The sequence below is a fragment of the Adiantum capillus-veneris genome, chromosome 11, assembly GCF_014529385.1.
Source record: "Adiantum capillus-veneris isolate H3 chromosome 11, ASM1452938v2, whole genome shotgun sequence".
Classification (NCBI taxonomy): domain Eukaryota; kingdom Viridiplantae; phylum Streptophyta; class Polypodiopsida; order Polypodiales; family Pteridaceae; genus Adiantum; species Adiantum capillus-veneris.
The window spans coordinates 84,169,409-84,187,956 of record NC_140941.1 but is presented as its reverse complement, the minus strand read 5'-3'; the positions used below and the strand labels follow the sequence as shown (position 1 = coordinate 84,187,956).

At 40.6% G+C, this 18,548-nt stretch overlaps 3 pseudogenes; 1 reads left to right on the top strand and 2 right to left on the bottom strand.

Annotated features, from left to right (window-relative positions):
* Positions 1-2,277: 2,277 nt before the first annotated feature.
* LOC147447566 (uncharacterized) lies at positions 2,278-4,257 on the bottom strand (annotated as a pseudogene).
* Positions 4,258-5,896: 1,639 nt separating this feature from the next.
* Positions 5,897-7,926, top strand: LOC147447565 (uncharacterized; annotated as a pseudogene).
* A 2,969-nt stretch (positions 7,927-10,895) lies between these two features.
* On the bottom strand, positions 10,896-13,482 carry LOC147447564 (uncharacterized; annotated as a pseudogene).
* Between the last annotated feature and the right edge of the window lie 5,066 nt (positions 13,483-18,548).

Here is an 18,548-nt window from a genome sequence, read left to right as displayed (position 1 = left end):
GCCACAATCAGACTCAAGAAGAAGTTCAAAATATGCAAGAAGCAATAAACCAATATTATGCGGACGCCGCAGAAGTAGAGGAATGGGCTACACATCGACGGCAAGAGCAAGAACAGCGGGAAGCTTCACAGGTGCAAGAAGCATGGGAAGCCATGGAAGAGGCCCATGATTTCGAGCGATGCGAAAGGATGCCCGAGACCAGCGTCCCTAGAGGTAGAGGTAGCAGCAACCAGAGCAGAGGGCAGGGGAGCAACCGGAGCAGAGGGCAAGGGACGAGTGGCACAAACCGGGGGAGAGGACAGTAGTAGCAGGGAAAGGGAGAAAATTACTTGTATAAATCTTGACAGAAACAACACAATATGTAAAGTTTTGAAACATTGAAAATGTACATTTTTGAAACATTGTACCGCCAAAAAATTTCTCTGCATTAGTCATTTTGAAGAGTACATCATGGTTTGCATGGCATCAAAGCTCTTTGCGTGCACAAGGTATGTGACCTACCTTCCGGTGGAAGCAATTAAGTGAAGTGTATTTGTTAGTGACTCCTTGCACAATGTTGTTTTCTCCTTGCGCCTTGGGATCCGAAAAGAAAAAAAAGTTAGATTCAGTCATAGTGTATTAAAGACAATCAAAATTTATTGATTTAGTAAGCACCTTTCTATTGTTGAGACTGAATGCATACAATTCCGGAAAAAGTGGAAGTTCTTCACATGTAAGATCTATCCTGAGTTGTGCAAGAGTTGTGCTTGACATTGTCTCCATCACAGTAAGTAGGCTGTCTCGAAAGTAGAGCTCCATTGATAAAGGTTTGTTCTCGAGGCTGTTCTCTGTATCTTGGTAGAGTGGAATAAGTAGAAGATGATATCCAATATAGAAAAACGATACTAAGAAACTTTGAGAGCTTATAATGAACTTGCAAATTATGGACTTCTTTTGCAAAATACAGATGTTGTTCTGTGATTGTCTCCTATCCCAGTTATCATCTAAAAAGTCCAAACAACTCTCAAACTTGCAAATGAACATTGTTGCGGTAGTTCTTATTTGCTCATCGAAGAAAAAATCTACAAACACTTCAAGAGGCATAAATAGTGCGAGCCGAACTATTTTTGTGGCAATTGAATACTTGAGAGACTTTTGTATATCCTGAAACAACTTATTCCTGAAGCTTTCACTAGTTTGCGAAGCACGCAGGGACCAATCCTTGCTGTCAAAGGATGGAAGTGACAAAGGAGCTACACGACCCCAACCAATGGAAGTTCTTGGTTCCACATATGACATATCATAAAAGAAAATTCCATTATCTGCAAGTTCCTTGTGTTGTCTTCCTCAGTACATTTGCTCACCAATAAACGCATGGAAAGCATAAAAAAATCCCAACTATTCTCTCAACTGGTTGCCAATCTGTCCTATTCGATGGATAAATATCTGAAACATACCAAAGATGATATCCACCACTTAATATTCAAATATAATCATGCACTAAGCGAGATGCTGAAATAACTTACAGTTGGGTCGATGCCTTGGAAAACTTGGAGGAGATGTTTGCAACCTTAAGTCTACATGCTGGAAAGCATGTTGTATGAGGACCTCTTTCACCCACTTGCTTTGTGCACACACTTTAAACTCTTTAACTTGACCCTTGAAAGCCTCCACGAAATCATTGCGTTGTCTCCTCTTCCTCCTCCTAGTTTACAGTAGAACCCAACTTCCGATAGTTATTCGAGATGGAATCCATACTTGATCGTATGTAGTATAACTGTTAAAAATGCTAACACAGTCAATGGTAGTGCTAGGCCTTCGAGAAGTAGACATTGTGTACAGTAGAATGAATACACAGAAAGGTTAGCGCAAATATGAAAAAGGGAAGAAGTTTTGAGAGGGAAGTAGAGCTACTCAAAGTCATATTTGGGTGGGAACAAAGATACTAGATAGAGTCTTCAATGAAAGTTCTGAAATTCCTCGGTACATAGTTAGTACGACTTACGGCATTTATGCCTTGAAAGCGTGAAATTGTGCAATTTGATGAACCAAAATAATATTTCCTCCCTTTTTTTGAAAGAGCTTGACTCCAAAATGTCGATTTTCAACGTAATGTTAGCCTCTTCCTCATTGGTCGAGCGCCACTCTCTCTCTAGAACAGAAAGGCCCAAAAGTGAGTCCTCTCCTAATGATTAAACCAGATCCTCACAACTAAACACAGGGAAATTCAACCAATAGGGAGATTCAACCAACAACTGGCACATCATCTCAAGGACTTTCAACCAAGAAGTGCAGCACTCATTCATCATCAAAATAATGCAGCTTGCAAGAATTTAAACCAACTGTTGACATCTCAGCACAGGGAAATTCAACCAACAGCTGGCACATCAGCTCAAGGACTTTCAACCTAGAAGTGCAGCACTCATTCATCATCAAAATAATGCAGCTTTCTATTCGCATTATGTCCGAGTAGGTGTTCATAGTATCACCATGACAATTACACACAGTCTACAAAAACTTCTAGCAGAGCCAAAAATAATAAAAAGAAGTCTTATGTGCATAGACCCTCTACTTCCCAAAGTCACCCACTCACATGTTCTCCTTGCCCACATACACGTTCAAAACACAATTACTAATGCTACAACCAGAAAAGAAAGACATTTTGTCTCTTGGACCACTTCGCGGATGAATCCCAAGAGCTTGAGTGGACTCGATTGGAAGATCTTGAAGAATATCTTCTTCAAAAGGGATGTCATCGCCAATCCTGTATGGCAAGAACCACATTCCATGAGAAGACTGCGCTCCAACATGTTTTACTGCACCCTCTTTGCCAACAACACCAAGTAGAGACTCGCCATGTCCACTACATCCTCTTGCTGTACATCCTATAGACTGTTTTCGAACATGCATATCTTTGACACGTCCACCAACAGGAGGTTCGAGAGCAGGCCCTGTAGATATTTCTCCAGCTTCCATGTCTCCAGCACATAGACGATTGGCAATTCCACTACCAGAATCATCAGCAGAATCGGTCCCAAAACGTGCAAGATCACTTTTCTTACCACTACAAGAACCACCAGCCACCTTTACATTCCTACGACTACCTGCACAAAGGAAAATAAAGCAACATACATCAAGAGAAATAAAATAAATAAACACACAAAATAAAAAATTAAAGAAAATCACCTTCAACATTCTGACAAAACTTGTTGAACTTCTCTTCCAACACCTATGGATAAGCTTTGAGTTTACCGAGCTCATCATACGGCTGAGCAAAAATGTCCTATGCAGCAGCCATTCTCACTTCGCTAGACATATCATACTTATTGTATGAGCTGATGTGCTTGTGGCCAGTTACCATCATCCCACCATCCCGAGGTACCTGCTCGAGACTCATTTGAGTCCCACATGTGTTGCGTAAACTCTTGTTGGTGAAATTACCAACTGCACAAGTTCTTTCCCCAATACTCTTGACAAGGCCACTCAACACTTTCACAGAAACTGATTACGACTGTACCATATCTATACAAAGCACATAATCATATAATCAGATTGTAGCATAATCAAAGAACCAATGAACAACACATTGAATGAGATACAAGATCAAGTCCAAACCTCTGTACGCGGACTGTTAATAGGCTGTAAAAAAACATACAACAGATTTTTGTCACCCTCAACAACACGAGGCATGTGCCGCATTAGTTGATCAAAAGTAGAAAGAACATCATTATCCCGGACTGTAACAGCAGGCCTAAAGTGCTCAGGCTGATAATGCATAAGTTCGACCTTGTAATTCTTACTCAGACGCTCACAAAATCTGCAACATAGAAAAGAAGAACATTCAAGAGACAAAAGAACGCATTATACACAAAGAAAACTAGTAAAATAATCCCACCTCACATATCCACCAAGCTCATCATTACCACGAGAAAACATAGCCCTCTCAAGCTTGTAAAGCTCTAGTCCACCCCTAACAGAAAAATGCAGCATGCAAAAGAAAGCAAACCGCATCTGACAGCCACGACCATGTTGAATACTAAAATCAACATCATTCAATATTTCCTCCTCCATGCTAACGCCAATCACAAGTGCCTTCTTTCTATCCTTACAAACTTCCCCAGCAACAGACCTTCGCATAGCAACCAAAACAGAATTTTGCGTACTTTTGAAGATTGGGTTCCGTGCAGTATCAAAAGCTACTTCACAAACACCTGTTTCAGCCATTCTCAGATCCTGTTCTTTTTTAATCATACTGCCAAAACATTGTAGCATCCCCATTAACATATCAGAAGGAAATAATCCCCCACCCTGCTTCTGGCACACTACAAGAAAGAACTTAGTTAGCATTTCATTTAGCTGTCGAAGCTGAATCTTCTCTAGAGGCACGTCACAATCTAGGCCAAAAATCTTTCACCAATTGTCAAACTTCTTGCGTGCTCAGTTGTCTTTCTGCTTTGTGGAATCTCTGCAAAATTCAGCATCTGCTCCTCAAGAGTAGCATCAACACTCTGAAAACCCTTTTCACACATACTTTCCCCTTGAACCTTGACATTGGCTCTAGGACATGTAGCCTACACGTCATTTTTTTCACTTTCTACAGAGCCCATATCAGAAATTAACCCTTCCCCACTACCTACAAAATCTGCTAAATCATGAGGCAGAAGGCAAAATGAAGGTGCTTTACACATAGCACACCCTGCACACAAAAACCAAAAGCGAGCACCAACAACAAATTGTGAGCACCACAAATCTAATCTTAAACACTAAGATCTACAACAAACAGAAAGCATTAAGACCAAAAACACAAATTAAACAAATAAACAGTATGCAAGCAAAGAACATGACTTTGTTGGTCAATATTTGCAACAATGGCATGCTCACCCTGGTGTCTTGCTCATCACTGCGTGCCATGTCACCATTTTCCAACCCCCTCTCTCTCTCTGTCCCATATCCTCATGAGGGGCAACTCGTGCTGTGTTGGCACTCTTGCCTTGCTCATCATTGAATCAGCAAAACCTGTTAACATCATCGAATCAGCTTTGGCATGAGTGCCATCCTTGAAGATGGTTGCCTTGGCCGAAAACGCCCTACTTGAAGAGGGTTGCCTATGGGAATAGCCCTTGGCCAACGACCCTACCTAAGCCATGGCGAGCTGCTGCAGATAGTGCAACAAAAAAACAATTGTTCCATGGCTCTCTCCTGCTTGCTCAAATGCCCTCGCTGCAGCATCGAGTTTTCCTTGACACCTTGCAGCAGTGAGCTCCGAAATGCAGCTACTGAGCCTTTACGACTACTCCGCATCTCTCCCCAAAGTCCTCTTCCGAGGTAGCTCTTGCGTTTACTACCCATGGCGCCCGTACTATTTTCCATCATCAGTGCACGCATACAAACACACACACACAACGAACGAGAGAGAGAGAGAGAGAGAGAGAGAGAGAGAGAGAGAGAGAGAGAGAGAGAGAGAGAGAGAGAGAGAGAGAGAGAGAGAGAGAGAGAGAGAGAGAGCAGCCCCGATCACGTGAGGGTCTCCTTACTGTGTTACCAAGTAGACACGATCTTCGACCCTTTATCTACGCACACAGACATGTATTCTCTAGACATTTGCATAGTTAAGAAAAGTTACCTCATCTAGCTCCAAAACGAAGGAAACCACCTCTTCTTGGCGTGGAGGAGAGCCACTCCCTACTCTGCAACCTCAGAAACTTCCTGCGCCTTGCGTAGGAGCTTCACACCACGGAACCCTACCCCCGCCATGCGCACTTAGATCTAAAATTTGTTCACACTACTTGGCCCCCCTCCCCTGGACCCTTGACGGTCGGGAAAGGACCTTTAGTGTCCTTTCCCTACCCCTTCATTTTGCCGTTTGTCGCCTAATTTAGCAGATTCTGCAAGTAGTGGGGAAGGGTTAATTTTTGATATGGGCTCTGTAGAATGGGAAAAAAATGATGTGCAGGCTACATGTCCTAGAGCCAATGTCAAGGTTCAAGGGGAAAGTATGTGTGAAAAGGGTTTTCTGAGTGTTGATGCTACTCTTGAGGAGCAGATGCTGAATTTTGCAGAGAATTCAACGAAGCAGAAAGACAACTGGAAACGCAAGCAGTTTGACAATTGGCGAAAGATTTCTGGCCTAGATTGTGACGTGCCTCTAGAGAAGGTTGAGCTTCGACAGCTAAATGAAATGCTAACTAAGTTCTTCTTGTAGTGTGCAAGCAGGGTGGGGGATTATTTCCTTCTGATACGTTAATGGGGATGCTACGATGTTTTGGTAGGATGATTAAAAAAGAGCAGGATCTGAGAATAGCTGAAATAGGTGTTTTTGAAGTAGCTTTGGATATTGCACAGAAACCACTCTTCAAAAGTACGCAAAATTTTGTTTTGGCTGCTATGCAAAGGTCTGTTGTGTTGGGGGAGTTTGTAAGGACAGAAAGAAGGCACCTGTGACGATTGGCGTTAGCATGGGGGAAGAAATATTGAATGATGTTGATTTTAGTATTCAACATGGTCGTGGCTGTCAGATGCGGTTTGCTTTCTTTTGCATGCTGCATTTTTCTGTTAGGGGTGGACTAGAGCTTTACAAGCTTGAGAGGGCTATGTTTTCTCGTGGTAATGATGAGCTTGGTGGATATGTGAGGTGGGATTATTTTACTGGTTTTCTTTGTGTATAATGCATTCTATTTGTCTTTTGAATGTTCTTCTTTTCTATGTTGCAAATTTTGTGAGCGTCTGAGTAAGAATTACAAGGTCGACCTTATGCATTATCAGCCTGAGCACTTTAGGCCTGCTATTACAGTCCGGGATAATGATGTTCTTTCTACTTTTGATCAACTAATGCGGCACATGCCTCATGTTGTTGAAGATGACAAAAATCTCTTATATGTTTTTTTACAACCTATTAACAGTCCGCGTACAGAGGTTTGGCCTTGATCTTGTATCTTATTCAATGTGTTGTTGGTTGGTTCTCTAATTATGCTACAATCTGATTATATGATTATGTGCTTTGTATAAATATGGTACAGTCATAATCATGTCTCAGTGAAAGTGTTGAGTGGCCTTGTCAAGAGTATTGGGGAAAGAATTGGTGCAGTTAGTAATTTCACCAACAAGAGTTTACGCAACACATGTGTGACTCGAATGAGTCTTGGGCAGGTACCTCGGGATGTTGGGATGATGGTAACTGGGCACAAGCGCATCAGCTCATACGATAAGTATGATATGTCTAGCGAAGTGAGAATGGTTGTTGCACATCACATTCTTTCTCAGCCATATGATGAGCTCGGTAAACTCAAAGCTTATCCACAGGTGTTGGAAGAGAAGTTCAACAAGTTTTGTCAGAATGTTGAAGGTGCTTTTCTTTAGTTTTTATTTTGTGTGTTTATTTATTTGATTTCTCTTGATGTATGTTGCTTTATTTTCCTTTGTGCAGGTAATCGTAGCAATGTAAAGGTGGCTGATGGTTCTTGTAGTGGTAAGAAAAGTGATCTTGCACGTTTTGGGATTGATTTTGGTGATGATTCTAGTAGTGGAATTGCCAATGGTCTATGTGCTAGAGACATGGAAGCTGGAGAAATCTCTGTAGGGCCTGCTCTCGAACCTCCTGTTGGTGGAGGTGTCAAAGATATGCATGTTCAAAAACAGTCTATAAGATGTGCAGCAAGAGGATGGTGGACATGGCGAGTCTCGACTTGCTGTTGGTGGCAAAGAGGGTGCGTTGGAGTGCAGTCTTCTCATGGAACGTGGTTCTTGCCATATAGGATTGGCGATGACATCCCTTTTGAAGAAGATATTCTTCAAGATCTTCCAATCGAGTCCTCTCAAGCTCTTGGGATTCATCCACAAAGTGGTCCAAGCGACAAAATGTCTTTCTTTTCTGGTTGTAGCATTAGTAATTGTGTTTTAAACGTGTATGTGGGCAAGGAGAACATGTCAGTTGGTGACTTTGGGAAGTAGTGGGTCTATGCACATAAGACTTCTTTTTATTATTTATGGCTATGCTAGAAGTTTTTGTAGACTATGTGTAATTGTCATGGTGATACTATAGCACACCCACTCGGACATAATGCGAATAGCAAGCTGCATTATTTTGATGATGCATGAGTGCTGCACTTCTTGGTTGAAAGTCCTTGAGCTAATGTGCCAGCTGTTGGTTGAATTTCCCTATGCTGAGATGTCAACAGTTGGTTTAAATTCTTGCAAGATGCATTATTTTGATGATGAATGAGTGTTGCACTTCTTGGTTGAAAGTCCTTGAGATGATGTACCAGCTGTTGGTTGAATCTCCCTGTTGGTTGAATTTCCCTGTGCTGAGTTGTGAGCATCTAGTTTAATTTCCTCATGCTGAGTTGTCAGCAATTGGTTTAATTTCACTGTGTTGAGTTGTGAGCATCTGGTTTAATTTCCTCATGCTGAGTTATCTAGAGCTGGTTAAAATTCCCTGTGATGAGTTGTCAGGAGCTGGTTAAAATTCCTTATGCTGATTTGTCAGTTTCTGATTTGATTTTTCTTTATTTTAGTGTGTCTAACATAATGTATGATGAGTTATAATGTTTATATAGCAAGCTGATCACTGTCTTTGTAGTTTAGGAAGCACTCTGTATGCTGAGTTATCATCTTATATAGGCTATTGTTGCAGTCAGAGACAAGCAATTTTTTGAGTGTTGATGTGGCAATCATCCAACAATAGCTAGCTTAGATTCCTGTGTATAACTAGTATTCCTTGATTGCTAAGCTTTGGAGGAGAAGGCATGAAGTTGGAGAAGGCATAAAGTTGGAGAGTGTTTGAATGAGTTATTGAGAAGCAATAGCAAGGAATACTATTGCAATTAGAGAGAGATTCCCTTTGGTGCTTGGATGTTTATGGATTTTGTACCTGGATGTTCATGGAAATGAATGGAGAGCAAGGGCACCATTGTAAATACTATTTTGTTCGCATCGAAGCATTGAAGAAGAGTAATCATTAGTAAAAAGAAAATAGAAGTGAAAGCTGAGAGAGAGAGAGAGAGAGAGAGAGGGAGTGTGTGAGTGCGCTTATTTTAATGTCGACAAATCTTGTGAGCGTTAGTTAGCAGAAGTCACTCATATATACAGGAATTTATGTATTGTTTTGTTTTGAGAGAGAGAGAGAGAGAGAGGCTTTTTTTAAAAGAGAGAGAGAGACAGGGAGAGCTTATTATTTGTTTTGCTCAAATCTTGTTATGCTAAGTGAGTGTAAGTCACTGGAACGATTTGATGGAAATAGTATGGTAAAAAGTTGATGAATCAAGAACGGAACCAAGCAAACGAGAGTTGGTAAGACTTTGAATGTAGCATGCAATGACTTCTTCACAATGAAACAGACAGAAATTCTGTGGAGAAGAGGAGGACTAGGTACCAACACATATTAGTGGGAGATTTTGATGCAGGAAGTAAGAGCTATATCGGTAAGATGATCTTCAAAGTTGCGCGTGTGACTAACTGGTTGACAGGAAAATAGCGTGAAACGAATTGTTTAGTTGACTTAAGGTGGTTGGGGACCACGTTAGAGTAATTCAATTCTATAGTCTCGAGTAGGCCGAGCACGTCCGCAATCTACACGAACAACATACAATGGTGTTTTGTGGAGCAACCAGCCAGCATGGCGATGTCGATGGTGATTTCTCAACTGAGTGTGTTCCAAGTGATGTAATGTGGATGCCATGGGGTAGGTGGTTGAACTGGCCATGGAATGAACTCAGTCCATTTATGCATGTAGTGTCTGAGCACTCGCTCTTGCAAATGTGGGTAAAGACAGTAGTGCAACTTATACATTGCAGTCTCAATTCTGGCTGCTGCTCAATCAGATCAGCTGGAATCGGCCTACCCATTGTAAACTTCAAAGAAAAAGCATTTAAATCAAAGAAGCTGATAAGTAGTCAAGTCTATCATAGTCTGAATGGAAAAAAAAAGACATTGTTGTAGCCAATGATTAACGTTATATGACAAAGACACTGAACAAAGCAATTAAATAAAGATGGCATAAGTTCGCAACTATATTTTCTTGTTTTTTTTTCAAAAAATAATATATTCTCAACCTTGGTGGATGTCCAGAACAAGCGTTATAACCTAATGCAGTTGTTGTTTTGTGTTGTTTAATATGTTGAAGACAAGGTGCAGCATTTGTACATTTATAATTTTTTTGTAAAATATATAAATTGTTGCTACATGATTTGTCTCTTATTAGCTGATAATTTTTTGTAGAAGTATTAGACATGGGGTTGTTGGAATGGATTGTCTGTTTCTCTTGATGTTATTGCAAGACATTTAGGTAATGTGGACGGACTAGTATGTTGATCAGTCATTGAGCAGCAGTACATGTAGCGGTTGAATCCTAAAATTTGAAAGATGAATGTTGTTCATGTAGAGGAAAGCAAGAACATAAGCTAAACATAATATGATATCAAGAAAAAAATTGCAGAACATAACCTGAACAGAACACAACATAAAGAAAGTCTCACAGATAATAGAGAAGCATAACATAAAAATTATCACAGATATTAGAGGAAAAGACTCTTGAGAAGTGATTGAATACAGAAGAGAAAACTGAATGGGAGTTGCTACCTTAGAACAAAGATTAAGTTTCATTGCACGCTATATTTTTCTATGGTGCTTTAAATAATATTATTTCTTGTAGTTTGGAGGATGTCCCTTCAAATTATTGTATCCTTTGGTGGACGTTGCATCTTGAGTAATTATCTCTTGTGCTTCCAGTGCAATAGCAGTGCTCCTATCGTGTGTATTGTGCAGTACATGAAACTCAAAGTTTTGACAAAATGGGGGAAAGGACGACACATCATGTTTCATCCGTTTTGGTGGATTTGTCATGTGTGCTCTTTTCCTAGCTTCAAAATCGGATGTCATGACTATGTAAACACGGTTATTGATTTTGCACCTAATAGAGTAAACTATGTAGTTCTCTTCATCTGTCATTGTCTTTTGGGAGTTGGAGCAGCGTCGGAACGTGCTGCTTCCTCTTGTGAAGTTGTTATGTTGTTGGAGAATCAGATGAACAGGGGTACAAAATCACATTGGATTGCAGATTAGGCTATTCAAAGCCCAAATTTTCATCATTTCAAATCTCCTTGTTGGTTTCGTTGCGATGTCCTGCACTGAAGTGATGTGCTGAATTAGTATGTAATCAAATAATAATAAGATAATTATATTCTATAAGGGGTGCATATGGTTACCATGTAGTGGTTCAAGCTTTCGAAATGGATCAGTTGTCTGACCGAACCGGGCATCAAAAAGGTCTCTATTAAAATGCCATGTGAATTTCTCATCAGTTAAGATTGCTCACTCGTTCCCTTTGAATTCGTTCCCAAACTCTTTGACCATGTTGGAAAGTGCCTAGCTTGTTGTATTCTTGTTGAAAACGACCAATTTCTCGGGGCAATTTTGTAACCGTAGTGCAACATCTCGATTGCATAGGTGGTGATACCAGCAGTCTTCGTGTTCAGTATTTCTTGGGCTTCTGTGTCTAGCAGTAGTTTGTTTGACTCATCAAAGTCAATGCCCAACGATAATAGTATCTCTTTTTGTAACCCTGTAGAAAAAAAAGGATAGATGTTGTAGAAGAAACCAAATTTGTTAACTTTTAGTGTTTGCAATACAAGAATATAAAGAGATCGAAGTACCTGTTGCCACCTTTAGCTCGTTATTTCTATATTCTTTGTTTCGATTGCTGCATTTATTGATGTATGAGTGGAGGAGTTGAGTCGTGCGGAACCCTTCGATGAATGCACTCAGAGCCTCGCTAGCCATATTTGCTAGGCGCATTTGATTTGAAGATGGGTATGCAGAATAATTGTTTTTTGGTTTTGAGGTAGTTGCGATGTTGATGAATTTATCAAATATCTGAATGATAGAGAAAGAGAAATATGATGGTTGAGTTTTCTACATATTGAATGGCATACAATGTAGCTACAAAATAGATTAATTTGAGGAATGGTTACCTGATCGGTGTCCATGAGGAGATGCTGGAGGTTGTTACTTGCTATGAAGAAAATTTGCAGTCAAGAAAACTGTCGTCAAAGAATTGATTGTGTAGTCCATGCACCTTACGAGATGAAAGACCGAAAGAGCTAGAGGACTTGTTTGTGAAAAAAAGCGAGGAAATGTCTAAAAATAAGCGAGGAAATGTCTAAAGACAAGTGAGGAAATGTCTAACCATTGAGGGAGTGTTCTACTGGCCGGCCAGAACATCCTTGGGGTTTAGATGTTCAATATTTTGAGATGGCGTCTTTCTGTCACACGAGAGAACATGACGTATGCCAATCCTGGGGCGAAATCTTGTTTTATAATGAGGATGGCTTTATTTGATATCGTAGCTCCTTGAGATTTGGGTCCAGTGATTGCATACGCGAGTGACAAAGGGCATGTGCTTTTGTGGAACCATTTGCAATTGATTGCTCTTGTAGCATGTTTAGTCCTTCGTATTGTCATGGTGGTATCAGTGGAAAGTAGCATTACTTCTATAGCAACAATTTGACCAGTACAGCCGTATGAATAGGAAAGTATACGACAAGTGGATTCATTCGCGGCACCCATAGCCAAGTTAATTTTTTTTGTAATCATACATCTAGTCCCAATTGCAGTATTGTCCATCTCATGGAATGCCTTGTCTTGGAGCCATTCCTGCAGCAATGGTTCATCAAGAGCATTGGTCTTTAGTGGAATGGCAACAATATCAGATGCCGAGAAAGACTTTTGCAGAATCAAGTTGTTGTACTTATATACGTCTTCCCTATGAGTACATATCAGTGTAGTAGTGTCATCGATTACTTGTAGGAGTTCAGTTTCATTAATTACACACTGTGAAAGAGTTTCTGCTATTTGTTGTTCTGTTGGTTGCTTGACACAGATCGTATCCAAGAATTGGACGTAAGCGGGGTCTGCAGCATGGCGAACTGAGAAGGTCATGTTGTGGGTAGTGGCTGCAGTGATGTAAGCTGAGTTTTGTATACTGCAAACATGGCATAATGGCTCCTGGTGATGGCAGACTGGAGGTAGTTGAGCCAAATCTCCAAAAAGCAATATGAGCTTCTGACTGAATGGGTCAAGAAGTGTTCCATTGGTGATGTTAACTATCTGGCGAACGACCATATTGAAGATTGTACTCATTAGCATTGATATCTCGTCTATGATAATGACGTTGGCACCATGTATAGTGACAAATCTTTCATCTGTGGGATGAATTTCTTGTGGGAAATGTTGCTTAGAACAAGGAATCCTGAATTGATAATGGACTGTAGTTGCGAGGCTGCTAAGGCGAGCAGCCGCTGCTCCAGTTGATGCAGTCAAGATAACGGTCTTATTATTTTTTATGAAGCTTGAGGTGAAGAATTTTATGAGGAATGTTTTTCCACATCTTGGAACGCCTGTAATGACATGGAGGCCATTACTCAGGCCTGATATACGATCGAAGATTTCTTACTGTTGAGAGGTCAGAGCTGCATTGTTGGTCTCACCGAACTCTTGCAGTAGCTTCAGCATTGTAGCACGACTTTGAGATACTCCTGTGTCAACTGTGTCATTCACTGTACAAGTGAGTGGATCTTCATGATTGAGGATGAACTTTTGTTTTATGAGGCTTAAAGTGTGTCCTGTATTTTCAGAGACGAGCATATTGCATTGGGTGTGTTCATATATGTACATCTCCAAGTCTTCATCATGAAGAATGATCCGACGGATTTTGCACTCCAGGAAGTAAGAAGAGAGTGTGTTGGTTGGTGATAGAAGTTCCATCTTGTTCCTAAAGGGAAGTTTTTGCAACAAGACATTGAAGAAGAATCCCTCAGTTTGATGGCCAGGATCATACTCTGTAAATCTGACAAGGCGTTGTTTCTCTATGATGCTGCTATTGTACACATCACGGAAACTCAGTACAGGAGTATGTTCGTGTGGCTTTAGAATTTTGTATCTTATGTGGTAGTCATAGAATGTCATCTTTTCAAAATGAAGGGGCTTTGCACAATATAAATCAATTGGATGCATGACTATAGTCTGGCTACGAGATAGCAACCTTTGTCGTAGTGATGGTGGAGAGGAGTCGATGTATTCAACCCGTTCACTCCTTGTGATGATTGGAATCTTCAAACAATTGATTTCTGCCTCTGTTTTTGCAGATATTGGCTTTGATAATACAGAGGCTGCAATTAGTTGAAGCTTTACTTTGTCCAAGCCGTGAAGTCCAACCCTTGCTGCGTCGTCTGTGGAGAGGTTCAGTTTTCCAAGGGGTTCTGGTTTCATTGCATATTTGAGAAGGTAATGCGATATAGATGAATTCGTGACTCTTTGAATATTCATGTGTGCCTTCCATAGGAGCAAGATTGTGGGATGGTACGGGACAACATTTCGATGGTCATACCCAGGGTGGTAGTAAAGCCATCTAGCAGTACATGCATCCATAGTTGAAGTCGTGCTGTATTGTGGTTCAAACGAGAATCCGTATTTGCACACTCTAGCTGATCCCATGACTCTGCAAGAGTATCTGCATCTGTGTATCTGTTTTGTGGTAACGAGGGTTCGCAGCTCGGTGGTGAAGGTGTCTTGTGATTCTGCTGGTATGTATGCAGCAATCTCGTTTGTAACTCGGCACAAATCTTTGTTAGAGATCCACAGTATGACATGTGCATGCAGTGAGCCTCGATTTTGCACTTCGTAGCGTACCATGTGATGCTCTACATGGCCAAGTACGCTGCTTCCATTGATGATGTATTTATTCAGGAACGCGTGCAAGCGAAGGTGAAACAGTGTTGCACACTCTACAGGGAAATCGTTCCACTTGAAGTCTTGGTTGTAGTCTTGAGCAAGTTTTTCAATTGTGATGACTTCTTACCATCTTGTTTGGGAAACCTCATCAGCAATGAATGTCAAGAACAGATGTAGTAGTCCCCATGTGTCCACCATTGTTATGAGGTCTCTCAAGTTTCGTCGATGCCATGGTGGAGTACCTGGCATTGTGGCTGGGAGATTGTATCGAATAATATGCTTTACTGCATCACGTGTAGATGCCGCGATGTGTGCTCATTTGTAGTTATCAATATCCCTTTGTAAAAATGTACTATTTGTGGAGTTTGCAATCATGATAGCTTGTTTCAATTGGTACATCATGAGCAAATATGGCTTGTACAATGTGTATACAGAGAGGGAAGTTCCGATTCTCATTCTAATGTATTCACTAAAGTCGAATTCTCCTTGGTAGTTTCCTTTTCCTGTGGGAAAGAGGAAAGGGAATATCCCTGATTCCAATGTAATATCCTGCACTTCAGATTCATGAGACGGAAGTCCATTGTATTGAAAGCTGACTGTCCGCTCGCTTAGATAATCGGTATCACGTATTTGTATGGAATCAAACTCGTGTTTGTCTTTAGCAGTAAATGCAGTTCTCTTTGTTGTGCTAAACAAATTTTGCAATATGCTAATTTCACATTGTGCTTCTGCTTGTTGCATAAGTTCAAATGGATTGTTCTCTGAGTGGTCCCTGACGATATTCTGTATAGCTGATGCTGATAGAATACAAATAGATGTTCTTTTGTTTGGCTGCTCAGCGATGCACCAGTACTTCTTGAGAATTGGATTATTCTTTATGTTGTATGCTAGCACTGCTGCTAGTGGTGTGTTTGCAAGTAACGAAGTTGGCTGAGACATGTTTTGCTTCGTCGACCAACAGATTAGTGGATTGTCGAGTAGCGATCTTCTATCAAGCACGCCTTTTGCAACTGCAGTTGCTGTTTTTGTGACGCTGATTGTAACATCAATGACGCTAAGGAGTTGCACAATTAGTTGATTTGTGTTTAGGATGGCTTGTATATAGTCGGGTTGCAAGATGACAACGCTGCTTGCTCTTGAACTTTTCAGGCAAGCAGAACAACAAGTCCAATTCACTTTGAGATTATGTATTGCAGTTGTTTGCAATAAGGTTGCATTTGCTAGCTTCGTGCGTGTGTTATTAAGACGATCGTTATGGATATCTTTTTTTGATATATTGCAAACGCCACACCTTCCGCAAATGGAAATGTTGTGAGTTGTGATGTTGCATTCCTCTTGCCAAGCCTCATAAATATGTTGCGCATTAAACCATGAGGAAGCAACATGACAGAGTAGGACTTTTCGTCTATTCATAGTTTGAAAAGTGGCGTAATCTTGGCGTCTTTTGTGGGTAGCACGTAGCGTAGTAGCGATTGCCATTGACAAGACCTACACTTAAATGCAACTGTGAACACAATAGTTACAAATTAGTCCGATTCAAATTAGAAGGGACTAATATAATGAAATTGGATGACAAAAAAAAAAAGTAGAAGGGATGAATATAATGGAAGTAGGCAACAAATTAATGTTCAAAGAACTATTGCAAACCATAATGGAACTTTCAGCTTAATAAATAAAAAGAGCTTGGTAGTTGCGATAAATTTTCTCGGATCAGTGGAAAAAAGAAATACACATTTCAGAGATGGGACGCAAGCATTGTTCGGGGTGCATATGAAAATGTTCCAGATCTTTATCTAAATCAGCGAGCGACTTTCTTTCAGACGGATTCTCCAGAAGGTAGGCATTGTTGATTATATTTTGTATGGCTTCAACCTCTATAGCAGTACTTGTTTGCATCAAGTCAAGTTTGTAATACACAGAAAATTCGTTGCAAAAAATACCGAGCTGATTGATGACCCATGCAAGTGCATATACATCAGTTGATTTGCTCCAAGGGCATGTAGATCTGGTATTCAATAGTTCAGCTGCTCGCCAAGGCCTTTTGGCATGCTCTTTTGGCTTACGAATATTTGTTGGTCTTCCCTCATACGATGGTCGAAGGGCAAATCCCCAATCTATAATGCCTACTCTTGGTATTCCCTCTCTAGTGAAGTCTAGCATAATGTTCCAAGGGTGAAGGTCATTGTGAATAACTCCATTCTCATGTGAAAATGCCAAAGCTTTTATTAGTGCATGAATCAAAGACGAAGCATGATTGATGATAAGCCTGCATTGTTGCAACTCCAGTTCAGTTGGTTTTTTGTGTTTTTGATCACCCATCGCAAGTACAATTTCACTGATGCTTCCACAAGGTGTAGGGACACACTCCATCAAATCGCCAAGGGAAGATCCATTGAAATAAGGAAATATAAGTATCCATGGTGATTGAATTGTATGTGCAAGAGCACGCACAATACCTCGGTGATTGAGGTCAACACTGCTCTCGATTGCGAATGATTTGAATTGTTGTTTTGCTTGACCTTTGAATTCCTTACAGCAGTACACATTGTCGGACGGAAGGAAAGAAATCCCTTCGATCTTACATTCATAAGTGTCTCCATATGACCCAGATCCTAGTTTCCTTCCTCATTTTATAGCCTCAAATGGAATGCCCAAGGTGATAGAGCAAAATGAGTTGAATACAGTTTTCTGAATGTGCAGACTAGACATCGATCCTCTGGTATCTTGAAGGGTCTCCTTCCGCAATTTCTTATTGAAGGTGTTTTGTGTGTCAATATTCCTTGCGCGAGTGGATTTTTCCTTTTCAATCTTCTAGCAGTTATACCAATGTTGTAATTTCTCCATTTGTATGTCCTCTGGTAAGTCAGCTCGCAGGTCGATAGCGCATTTTGGCATGTCTCCAACAATACTAAAGAGAAGATGTTGCACGTCACTAATATCTGCACCCTCAAACTTCAAGGCTGTTGAGCGGACCACTTCAGAGAGCAAGGCCTACAAGCGCCGCTCATCTCGCAAGGTTGTTGTTATCTCGTCTAATGTGAGGGCATCCACTAAACTAATTGTGTGCGTAATCTCTTTTTCAATTGCACTGCTTGATCGGGAAGCATTTTACCTACAACCATTCAAATGATATTATGATGTATTGGTGAGAGAATTTATCACTTCACAGCTCAAAAGGGGAGCTAGATTTCTTGCATGAATGACAAGTATTGTATTGAATAAATTAGTGTATATAAATGAATTTTGTAAATGACATCAAATAGTTGATAAAGTAGTGCAATATGTTTGAGCAAGATCAATGCTCGTAACCTAGGACGGGCCCTCCACGTACAAACTAATAGGAAGTGCAATTATTTCACATTGGATGGCATGCTAAGGGTAACAACTAATGGGAATTGTGCTCCTACAATGGGAACTAACAGAAAGTGGCTCGGTTAGGCGCAACGACATGGGGGGGTCAAAATGATAGCCAATGTTGTAGAACGGGATCGGATCTTTGTAGTCGCCAAGTTAAACAATGGAATTCTATAACTAATTGCAACTTTACAGTTTAAAATGGGGGTGTGCAAAAAGGACGCAATCACCATAGTGTGTTTGGATGGGAGACAACGGACATTTGCAATCGAGAGGACGATTGGTGTCGAAGTAGTCATGCTTTTGGTATGCGGTAAATTTTACAGTTAAGGACGGGGATGTACACAAATGAGGGATGATGACATTTGCAATCGATAAGACAGTTGATGTCGAAGTGATCAAGATTTTCGAGTGTCATATAGGTCTCTATATCTACGCCACAACAGAACTAAGCTTAATTTTATAGTTTAAGACAGGGGGTGCACAAATGAGAT